Raw genomic sequence first — 12,201 nt, 5'->3', positions numbered from 1 at the left:
AGGAGGAAGAGGAGGCTGTTACAGTAAAGAGGGTGAAGCTGTTATAGTGAAAGAAGAGAAAGACGTTTCAGTGAAAGAAGAGGAAGACGCGTTCAGAGTGAAAGAGGAGGAGGGGGAGATGACTGTTACATCGAAAAAGGAGGAGGAGGAAACTGGATATCTGGGCCCCGTTTCCCAAAGTCATCTTAAGGCGTCTAGGCATGGTTCTACAGATGAAGTTAGCCGTGAAATGCTTTTGGGAAACCGGGGGCCTGATAAACACTAGTAAGTACTGTCTTAAGAACAGAGGCTTAAACTCTGCAGTTGAACTGATGTGTGGTTTTAAAAGGGAAATCTACAGTTGCTTTAAAATTATTTATTTCTAGCCATTGATTCTTGAAGATTATAAACGGTGTGGTTCCTGCCCTGAATGCAGATTGGCTGACAGCCATGGTATATCAGACCGTATACCACGAGTATGACAACTTTTTACTGTTCTAATTATGTTGGTAACCAGTTTATATAGATAAGGCACGTCAAGGGTTTGTGGTGTAAACCAACACTGTGTAGCCTGAAAACGTGGTTAAAACTAGAATGTTGATATCGTGGATAGGAATTTTAGAGTAGTTACATTTCTCCAGCCCCACCCATCATCACCTTATTACCTAAACAGTGGTGGAATGTGGAATTACATCATCACATCATTGTTACATCATAAACGTTTATGAAGTGGCGGAATGACGCTTTATTGTTTGAGCTGCAGATTGGTTGGTTGATTTGATTGTGGCTTTTTTTTTGGGGGGGGGGGGCAGAGTGACATCTTTGTTTTTGAACTTCTACAGGAAACTCTGTCCCATAGTCTGGACAGTTGCTGCTCTGATTTGTCATCCCGAGGGTCCCAGAGATAAAAATGTAGTGTACTTTTGTTTGATAAAATCGTTTTTTATATCCAGTGTTTTGCATTAATTCCAGACTCTTTCAACTTGCAACAAAACAATTTATGAAATCTAAATCGGCAAAACGTTGTTTAACCCGGGTCAAGTTTGGTTTCTGTGCAATCCCCCAGACACTCTAGAAGACAACCAAACTTGTTTCATCATTCTACATTACATATTGGCTACGCAACATGTCAATTATACCACGAAGGTCAACCATCATTACTCACCAATTATACCACGAAGGTCAACCACCATTACTCACCAATGAGACGATCATTTATTTTATTTTATTTATTTATTTATTATCATCATTAGTCATTTAGGTCAACATTGGATCATTCAGAGATCCTCACTGAACTTCTGGAGAGAGTTTGCTGCACTGAAAGTAAAGGGGCTGAATCATTTTGCACGCCCAATTTTTCAGTTTTTGATTTGTTAAAAAAGTTTGAAATATCCAATAAATGTCGTTCCACTTCATAATTGTGTCCCCACTTGTTGTTGATTCTTCACAAAAAAATACAGTTTTATATCTTTATGTTTGAAGCCTGAAATGTGGCAAAAGGTCGCAAAGTTCAAGGGGGCCGAATACTTTCGCAAGGCACTGTATATATATATTTTTTTGCGGTTGTCATAGGCAACTGTTGTTTTTGTTTTGATTATTACTTGAAACAGTCGCTAAGGTAATATCTTGTATATTTGGTTGTGATATTTGCAAAATACTTTATTGTTGATGCTGATTAACACCAGTAAGTACTTTCTGAAAACATAAACTCAGTTGTTGAACTGATGTGTGGTTGTTAAAAGGGAAATCTGCAGTTGTTGAACTGATGTTTGGTGTTAAAGGGGAAATCTGCAGTTGTTGAACTGATGTGTGGTTTTTAAAGGGAAATCTGCAGTTGTTGAACTGATGTGCGGTTGTTAAAGGGGAAATCTGCAGTTGTTGAACTGATGTGTGGTTGTTAAAGGGGAAATCTGCAGTTGTTGAACTGATGTGTGGTTGTTAAAAGGGAAATCTGTAGTTGTTGAACTGATGTGTGGTTTTTAAAAGGGAAATCTGCAGTTGTTGAACTGATGTGTGGTTGTTAAAAGGGAAATCTGTAGTTGTTGAACTGATGTGTGGTTGTTAAAGGGGAAATCTGCGGTTGTTGAACTGATGTGTGGTTGTTAAAGGGGAAATCTGCAGTTGTTGAACTGATGTGTGGTTTTTAAAAGGGAAATCTGCAGTTGTTGAACTGATGTGTGGTTGTTAAAGGGGAAATCTGCAGTTGTTGAACTGATGTGTGGTTGTTAAAGGGGAAATCTGCAGTTGTTGAACTGATGTGTGGTTTTTAAAAGGGAAATCTGCAGTTGTTGAACTGATGTGTGGTTGTTAAAGGGGAAATCTGCAGTTGTTGAACTGATGTGTGGTTGTTAAAGGGGAAATCTGCAGTTGTTGAACTGATGTGTGGTTTTTAAAAGGGAAATCTGCAGTTGTTGAACTGATGTGTGGTTTTTAAAGGGAAATCTGCAGTTGTTGAACTGATGTGCGGTTGTTAAAGGGGAAATCTGCAGTTGTTGAACTGATGTGTGGTTGTTAAAGGGGAAATCTGCAGTTGTTGAACTGATGTGTGGTTGTTAAAAGGGAAATCTGTAGTTGTTGAACTGATGTGTGGTTTTTAAAAGGGAAATCTGCAGTTGTTGAACTGATGTGTGGTTGTTAAAAGGGAAATCTGTAGTTGTTGAACTGATGTGTGGTTGTTAAAGGGGAAATCTGCAGTTGTTGAACTGATGTGTGGTTGTTAAAAGGGAAATCTGTAGTTGTTGAACTGATGTGTGGTTTTTAAAAGGGAAATCTGCAGTTGTTGAACTGATGTGTGGTTTTTAAAGGGAAATCTGCAGTTGTTGAACTGATGTGTGGTTGTTAAAGGGGAAATCTGCAGTTGTTGAACTGATGTGTGGTTGTTAAAAGGGAAATCTGTAGTTGTTGAACTGATGTGCGGTTGTTAAAAGGGAAATCTACAGTTGTTGAACTGATGTGTGGTTTTTAAAGGGGAAATCTGCAGTTGTTGAACTGATGTGTGGTTGTTAAAAGGGAAATCTGCAGTTGTTGAACTGATGTGTGGTTGTTAAAAGGGAAATCTGCAGTTGTTGAACTGATGTGTGGTTGTTAAAGGGGAAATCTGCAGTTGTTGAACTGATGTGTGGTTGTTAAAGGGGAAATCTGCAGTTGTTGAACTGATGTGTGGTTGTTAAAAGGGAAATCTGCAGTTGTTGAACTGATGTGTGGTTGTTAAAGGGGAAATCTGCAGTTGTTGAACTGATGTGTGGTTGTTAAAGGGGAAATCTGCAGTTGTTGAACTGATGTGTGGTTGTTAAAAGGGAAATCTGCAGTTATTTTTACTAGCTTGAATGCTAACACTCATTGATAGGCTGGTTGCAAAGCCAAAGAGCATTTTTACTGGTTGAGGTATTTAAAAAAAAAAGTATAAATCAAATGTTATTTGTCACATACACATGGTTAGCAGATGTTAATACGAGTGTAGCGAAATGCTTGTGCTTCTAGTTCCGACAAAGCGGTTGATTTGTGACAATGACACAAACATTATATTTTGCAGGACATTATAACGAGCCTTACCATTATAATCCCAGAGTTAAATGCTCTCATAAACAACCTGGAAACGGAGGCTAATGTTGCAGCCTACGATCTTGAGATGATAATGTGCAGTAACATTCAGAATACATTAAAACTCAAATCTTCACTCACCATTTTTGCTCCAGATATATTACATAATTAGTGGTTTCCTCATTACCAGATATACTATATCCATAACTAGTGGTTTCCTCCTTACCAGATATACTACATCCATAACTAGTGGTTTCCTCATTACCAGATATACTACATCCATAACTAGTGGTTTCCTCATTACCAGATACACTACATCCATAACTAGTGGTTTCCTCATTACCAGATATACTACATCCATAACTAGTGGTTTCCTCATTACCAGATATACTACATCCATAACTAGTGGTTTCCTCATTACCAGATATACTGCATCCATAACTAGTGGTTTCCTCATTACCAGATACACTACATCCATAACTAGTGGTTTCCTCATTACCAGATATACTACATCCATAACTAGTGGTTTCCTCATTAGCAGATATACTACATCCATAACTAGTGGTTTCCTCATTACCAGATATACTACATCCATAACTAGTGGTTTCCTCATTAGCAGATATACTACATCCATAACTAGTGGTTTCCTCATTAGCAGATATACTACATCCATAACTAGTGGTTTCCTCATTACCAGATATACTACATCCATAACTAGTGGTTTCCTCACTACCAGATATACTACATCCATAACTAGTGGTTTCCTCACTACCAGATATACTACATCCATAACTAGTGGTTTCCTCACTACCAGATATACTACATCCATAACTAGTGGTTTCCTCATTAGCAGATATACTACATCCATAACTAGTGGTTTCCTCATTACCAGATATACTACATCCATAACTAGTGTTTTCCTCATTAGCAGATATACTACATCCATAACTAGTGGTTTCCTCATTACCAGATATATACTACATCCATAACTAGTGGTTTCCTCATTACCAGATATACTACATCCATAACTAGTGGTTTCCTCATTACCAGATATACTACATCCATAACTAGTGGTTTCCTCATTACCAGATATACTACATCCATAACTAGTGGATTCCTCATTACCAGATATACTACATCCATAACTAGTGGTTTCCTCATTACCAGATATACTACATCCATAACTAGTGGTTTCCTCATTACCAGATATACTGCATCCATAACTAGTGGTTTCCTCATTAGCATGGAGGAGTTTCTGCAACCAAATCGCCCTCTTGTGGCAATGTTTGCAAACACAGAAAGGAAATTATTGGAAACCGAATCTCATCTGGCACTGCGCCCGGCCCGCCACAGGAGTCGCTAGAAACAAGGATATCCCTACAGGTCAAACCCTCCCTAACCCCGACGACGCCAATTGTGCATCGTCCCATGGACCTCCCGGTCACGGCCAGCTGCGACAGAGCCTGGGCTCGAACCCAGAGACCACTGCGCCACCCGGGAGGCCTAAAATATGGCTATTTTTGATCACTTGACTGTCTTATGACAATAGTCAAATAAGTTTGTAAAAGCATTTAAACATTCATTACAGATGTAAATTGTTGCACAACATCATGGGCATCACCTTTTAGCTGAAAGATACAGTGGATTTCTGTTGTTGTGGGCCTTTAACCATCTGTCTGACTTTGTTGTTCACACAGGAGAGAGACGTGACTATTGGGGATCCTCTGGGGAGCCTCAACAACCTCATGATGCTGAAGAGACAGAGAAGAGTCTCTCCACATCAGAACACCTCAAACACCAGCGAAAACCCACAGGGAAGAAACCTTACCGCTGCTCTGACTGTGGGAAGAGTTATTTAAGATCAGATTCACTGAAAATACACCAGAGAACACAAACAGGAGAGAAGCCTTATAGCTGTTATCAGTGTGGGAAAAGTTTTACTTCCTCTAGCCACCTGACCATACACCAGAGAACACACACAGGAGAGAGACCTTACCACTGCTCTGACTGTGGAAAGAGTTTTGTTATCTCAGGAAATTTAACATTACACCGGAGAACACACACAGGAGAGAAGCCTTATAGCTGTAATCAATGTGGGAAGAATTTTTCTCACTCAGGCAACCTGATAGCACACCTGAGAATACACACTGGAGAGAAACCTCATTGCTGCTCTGACTGTGGGAAGAGATTCATCTTTTTAGCAGATCTTAAAATACATCAGAGAATCCATACAGGAGAAAAACCTTACCACTGCTCTGACTGTGGAAAGAGTTTTGGTTCATCAAAACATTTAAAATCACACCAGAGGGGACACACAGGCGAGAAACCTTATAGCTGTGGTCAATGTGGGAAGAGTTTTGTTACATCTAGCTGTCTGAAAAAACACCAGCGGACACACACAGGAGAGAAACCTCATAGCTGTAGTCAATGTGACAAGAGATACTCTGATAAAAGATCTCTGATTAAACATCAGAAAATACATACATGAAGTTGTTTCATGATATCAATGAAATAATGTTACAATGTAGAATGTTTTAACATTGTAGAAGGAGTATTTTAATGATGTCACAATGTAGAATGTTTTAACATTGTAGAAGGAGTATTTTAATGATGTCACAATGTAGAATGTTTTAACATTGTAGTAGGAGTATTTTAATGATGTCACAATGTAGAATGTTTTAACATTGTAGTAGGAGTATTTTAATGATGTCCTGTTGATTTAAGTGTCATGTGGATATGAGCCTCATCAGGGGAAAAATCCAGGCTCTGTATTGAAAGAGTATTATTTAACCAAAAAAGTGTTGCGTTACACTTACCTCGTTGGCAATCCACTTGAATTAAAATGCATCACTTTAAAATGTAGCTAGCTGTTTTCTACAAATTGTCCTCTAACCAGTGATGTACACATTATTCCCAGATTCTGTGTCGTGTTTGAGCTGTTAGTTTAATTTTGGAGACATATAATTGAAACGCATCCCTCCAAAATGTAGCTGACTGTCTTCTGCAGGTTGTCCTCTAACCAGGGAGGCAAAATATATCTCCCATTTCCATGTGTTTTTTTTGTTGTGTCAGTTACAACCTAATTTCCCCCCTAATCGATATCAGTGATTTAATGCTATTTGTCAAAACAACAGTGTTTCTGGTGCTTGTGCAGTTTATAAGGAGCTTGTTTTAAAAATACAAGTAATGTGATTATTGTGGCAGATGTTTGTGTATATAGCACATGTTATGTTTAGGTTTTCAATTTATCCCCAAACTGTTCCTGCATATTGGTGATTGATATGGACACGTTAAACCTGTTTTGGCATTGGGGCTATCCCACCTAGCAAAATGACTTTGAAAACAAGACTATCCCACCTAGCAAAATGACTTTGAAAACAAGACTATCTCACCTAGCAAAATGACTTTGAAAACAAGACTATGCCGACTTCCAATGTACATTTGGTTTTGTCCAATCTACCTTCGGTTTTGGGATAGTATAATAAATTGGTCTATAATACATTTTATAAACAAATCTACATCACTCCAGAATTTCTTTACTACATCCAAGTGCTAATTGTTGTACGGAATGAGTTTACAGGGCCGTGGTGGCATTTTTTTCGGGAGATATCATGTATGCAACATCCTGTATATTTGGTTTAGAGAACAAAGGCGGTGTATTCAAACAACAGGAGGGGATGTCGAGACATTTTGTCTACAACCGGGGTGGGGGCATCGGGCGCTGATTAGAAATATCAATGTTTAACCCCGGGGTGGGGGGCACCGGGCGCTGATTAGAAATATCAATGTTTAACCCCGGGGTGGGGGGCACCGGGCGCTGATTAGAAATATCAATGTTTAACCCCGGGGGGTCGGCAGATATCTGGACATGCTGTATGCATGATAGTGCAAACCTTGGTTTCAAACGATCTTCTACAGAGATAAAGTGCTCCGAGTGTGTATGCCTGGGCAATGTTATAATTCAACATTTATACGCCCCACACACACAAACATTGGTAATCAGTGTATCAGGCTCCTGTGGCGCAATCGGTTAGCGCGTGGTACTTATACAGCAGTATGCAGCGAAGCAATGCCGAGGTTGTGAGTTCGAGCCTCACCAGGAGCATGCACTTTTCTTGAGCCAGAAATTGTCCAGAAAAGGAGCATTTTTCAATCCATTTAGGAGGACATTTCATAAGTATGTCATTGAGATAACAGGTCAGAGTGCAGGCACAGCTAAATTCCTTTGATTTAATTCCAACATTTTTAGTACACACTTTTTTTAAAGACATGTTAGAATGAATGACCAAATTTGACTCATATTTAAACATACATCACGAGTGTTTTATGTAAAAACATTGGAGGCCTACAGTTGTACATCATTACAAACTTTAATAACCAGTCATGTTTATAACATAACATTTAAAAATACATTACATTTCTCTGCGACAGACCCTGGCGTGAGGGAAAAGACAGCTGAGATACATTTTTAAAACCATTGATTTAATTCAAAATATTTAGTACATTTTAACACATGTTATAATTCAACATTTTTTTAAACTATTTCTTACAGATAAAGGGTCCGGTTAGCCCTGACCATTATCCGTTTCCAATTCACCATCACAAAGACGCTTGCCTGTAGAAAACTGTTTAGCCATAAGTAAAGGCCTTTCATAAAGAGGTTGTCGTGATTGATTGTGACACATATTTAACACGTATTGCTTGTTACAGAATACTACTGTTGCACATTGAATATCCCCTAGCAGAGGAAACTCAACAGTGTGTTAGGCTGAGAAACATTATTTAGATGGCTGTTTTATTGTTGTTGAAAACTTGAAATGGACACAATGCCAAGGGACCTTGTTTCTAACACACACACACACACACACACACACACACACACACACACACACACACACACACACACACACACACACACACACACACACACACACACACACACACACACACACACACACACACACACACACTCACACACACACACACACACACACACACAATCACCCTCCCAGACATTCCTGCTTCATAGACAGCAACCATAAGGACAATAAAACTGGGGGTGTGGGGCCATACTCTTTCAAAAGTTCAAACACAGAACCAGCTAGCTAACATAGCATCCCTTTGTTATAGCCAAGTGTTTGAGTAGACTAAACTAGATAGCTGCATTTGCTAGCTAAGTAAGTGAAACTGAAAGTGTAAAATAAATGACGAAATATCTCTCTCGCGCTTCTCCTTCATTTTGGAATAAAATAATTTGTTCAAAACTGTTCAACTATTGTATTTTTCTCTCTTTTAGTCAACTACTCACCACATGTTATGCACCGCAGTGCTAGCTAGCTGTAGCTTATGCTTTCAGTACTAGATACATTATCTGATCCTTTCATTGGTTGGACATCATGTCAGTTCATGCTGCAAGAGCTCTGATGGGTTGGAGGATGTCCTCCGGAGGTTGTCATCATAACTGTGTAAGTCTATGGAAGCCTTGAGAACCATGAGCCTCCTAGGTTTTGTATTGAAGTCAATGTATCCAGAGGAGGATGCAAAATAGTATGTTTTAATAAATTATTTGGTGACGTGATTATATTTAGTATGGTTTTATCTAAAAAGGATAACTTTTGAGATGTTTTACAATTTTTATTTTTAATAAAATAACTTGAGGACGAAGGTTCTTCCCTTCCTCCTTTGAGGAGCCTCCACTGCACCCAAAGGACATCCAGCCAACTTGACACAATTGTGGGAAGCATTGGAGTCAACATGGGCAAGCATTCCTGTGGAAAGCTTTCGACACCTTGTAGAGTCCATGCCCCGACGAACTGAGAATGTTCTGAGGGAGAAAGGGGAGGGTCCAACTCCATATTAGGAAGGTGTTCCAAATGTTTGGTATAATCGGTATAATAAAAGACAGAGTTGAATTTGTCTTTCTGCCCCTAATTTCATTTAAAGTACTTCAAAAAAAAATTATATCATCGATCTTGGCTTCATGATAAAGTTTATTATTTTTGTTGAGTTTGGTCACATCATTTCTCAATTTGCAGTATGTAAGCCAGCCAGATGTGCAGCCAGACTTATTAGCCACTCCTTTTGCCCCAACTCTTTCAAACATACAGTTTTTAAATTCCTCATCAATCCATGGAGCCTTAACATATCTAACAGTCAGTTTCTTAACAGGTACATGTTACTCAATAATTGGAAGAAGCCATTTCATTTGGTAAAAACAGGTCAACACATTATCAGTCAACAATATAAGACAACGGGAGCACTGTGTATGTTCTCTGATGAATGTTAAGTCAATGTGATGTGAAATATCAATATACACGCTAAGAGAAGTAATTTCTCTCTCCTGTGTAGATTCTCTAATGACATTTAAGTGTAATATGTTAGAGTAATATGTTTTCCCACAGTCTGAGCTTTTGTAAGCCTTCTCCTCTGTGTGCAGTCTCATGTGTTCTTTCATGCTTCCTCAATGGGCAAAAGCTTTGCACCCTGTGAGGAGTGGTAAGGCTTCTCCCCTGTGTGTATTATCTCATGAACTTTCAGGTTCCTTAACCGGCTAAAACTCTTTCCACACTGGGAGCAGTGGTAAGGCTTCTCCCCTGTGTGTATTCTCTCATGGGCTTTCATGTGTCCTTTCTGGTTAAAACTCTTTCCACACTGCGAGCAGTGGTAAGGCTTCTCCCCTGTGTGTGTTCTCACATGTTGTTTCAGCTCCCATAAGAGGTTACAACCCTTTCCACATTGGGAACAGTGATAAGGCTTCTGCCCTGTGTGTAATCTCTCATGTCATTTCAGAGACCCTAACAGGTTAAAACTCTTTCCACACTGGAAGCAGTGGTGAGGCTTCTCCCCTGTGTGTATTCTCTCGTGTTTGTTCAGGGTTCCTTTATGGCTAAAACTTTTTCCACACTGGGAGCAGTGGAAAGGCTTCTCCCGTGTGTATTCTCTCATGTTGTTTCAGCTCCCATAAGAGGCTACAACCTTTTCCACAGTGGGAACACTGGTGTCGTCTTGCTGGTTTGGACATCCCTGGCTCTGGTTCCTCTGAGCCTGGTTTTTCTCCTGCCAAAGAGAGTGTTTTTTAAAATAGAGACCTGAATGAAACATCCACATGATAAAACGGCCTTGCTACGAGGGTAAATCCTAATCAGATCCCTCAATAACCTCAGGCCAGATTTAACAAGCTTGGTGTGATTTTAAAACAAATATTGTAGAGTTTCCTGGTAATTACTGCTATGTTTACAATACTTATTTATTCATCCTGTTTTACAAGTCAGAACACAAAAAACGAAACACAAGACACAGACGTCGCTGGATTCCAATCGAGCAGGTGGTTCTAAATATATAACTTTCATAGCTGTATGATACAGAATGCGACCTACAGTCATGGCCAAAAGTTTTGAGAATGACACAAATATTAATTTCCAATACGTTTTTCTGCTTCTGTGTCTTTAGATATTTTTGTCAGATGTTACTATGTAATGCTGAAGTATAATTACAAGCATTTCATAAGTGTCAAAGGCTTTTATTGACAATGACATGAAATTGATGCAAAGATTCAATATTTGCAGTGTTGACCCTTCTTTTTCAAGACCTCTACAATCTGCCCTGGCATGCTGTCAATTAACTTCTGGGCCACATCCTGACTAATGGCAGCCAATTCTTGCATAATCAATGCTTGGAGTTTGTCAGAATTTGTGGGTTTTTGTTTGTCCACCTGCCTCTTGAGGATTGACCACAAGTTCTCAATGGGATTAAGGTCTGGGGAGATTCCTGGCCATGGACCCAAAATATTGATGTTTGAGGATTGATTATAAACAACGTTTGCCATGTTTCTGTCCATATTATGGAGCTAATTTGGAATATTTTTCGGCGTTGTCGTGACCGCAATTTCCGGTCGTTTTCTCAGCCAAACGTGAAGAACTAACGGAGCTACAAAAATAATTTTTATAGAAAAAAGGAACATTTGCTATCTAACTGGGAGTCTCGTGAGTGAAAACATCCGAAGCTCATCAAAGGTAAACGGTTTCATTTGATTGCTTTTCTGATTTTCGTGACCAGATTGCCTGCTGCTAGCTGGACATAATACTATGCTAGGCTATCAATAAACTTACACAAATACTTGTCTTGCTTTGGCTGTAAAGCATATTTTCCAAATCTGAGATGACGGGGTGATTAACAAAAGGCTAAGCTGTGTTTGAATATATTTCACTTGTGATTTCATGAATATGAATATTTTCTAGTAAGATTTATTTTATTTATAGGTTTTTTGCCCGTTGCGTTATGCTACTTAGTGTCAGTTGATGACAATTCTCCCGGGTCCGGGATGGGTAGATCCAAGAGGTTCGACCGTTCCACAGGTGCGTGTTCATTAATTGTTTATGGTTCATTGAACAAGCATGGGAAACAGTTTTTAAACCCTTTGCAATGAAGATCTGTGATGTTATTTTGATTTTTTTCTACAAATAATCTTTGAAAGACAGGGTCCTGAAAAAGATCCGTACATTTTTTTTTGCTGAGTTTATTTTGTATATGTTTTATGTTGAAAAGTGTTTTTTTATTCTCAGACATAAATAAACAACTCCAGGTGAAAGACAAAGGCCATAGCTGTAATAAAATAACAAATTAACTGGCAAAGCAGCAGAGCGAAGCCCGCATCCAGCAACGTCACGAGACACGTTTTGCAGC

The 12,201-nt window shown here is 39.1% G+C and overlaps 1 long non-coding RNA gene and 1 other non-coding gene across 2 annotated transcripts; both read left to right on the top strand.

Annotated features, from left to right (window-relative positions):
* Positions 1 to 97: 97 nt before the first annotated feature.
* On the top strand, positions 98 to 6,334 carry LOC110487181. Its single transcript, XR_005036744.1, has 2 exons — positions 98 to 264; positions 5,217 to 6,334. It is a non-coding gene; the product is annotated as an uncharacterized LOC110487181 (long non-coding RNA).
* A 1,196-nt stretch (positions 6,335 to 7,530) lies between these two features.
* On the top strand, positions 7,531 to 7,624 carry trnai-uau. Its single transcript has 2 exons — positions 7,531 to 7,568; positions 7,589 to 7,624. It is a non-coding gene; the product is annotated as a tRNA-Ile (tRNA).
* Positions 7,625 to 12,201: the final 4,577 nt, after the last annotated feature.

The sequence above is a fragment of the Oncorhynchus mykiss genome, chromosome 17 (genome assembly GCF_013265735.2).
Source record: "Oncorhynchus mykiss isolate Arlee chromosome 17, USDA_OmykA_1.1, whole genome shotgun sequence".
Taxonomy (NCBI): domain Eukaryota; kingdom Metazoa; phylum Chordata; class Actinopteri; order Salmoniformes; family Salmonidae; genus Oncorhynchus; species Oncorhynchus mykiss.
Note: the sequence above shows the minus strand (reverse complement) of the source record. Positions and strands in the feature narration are given on the sequence as shown.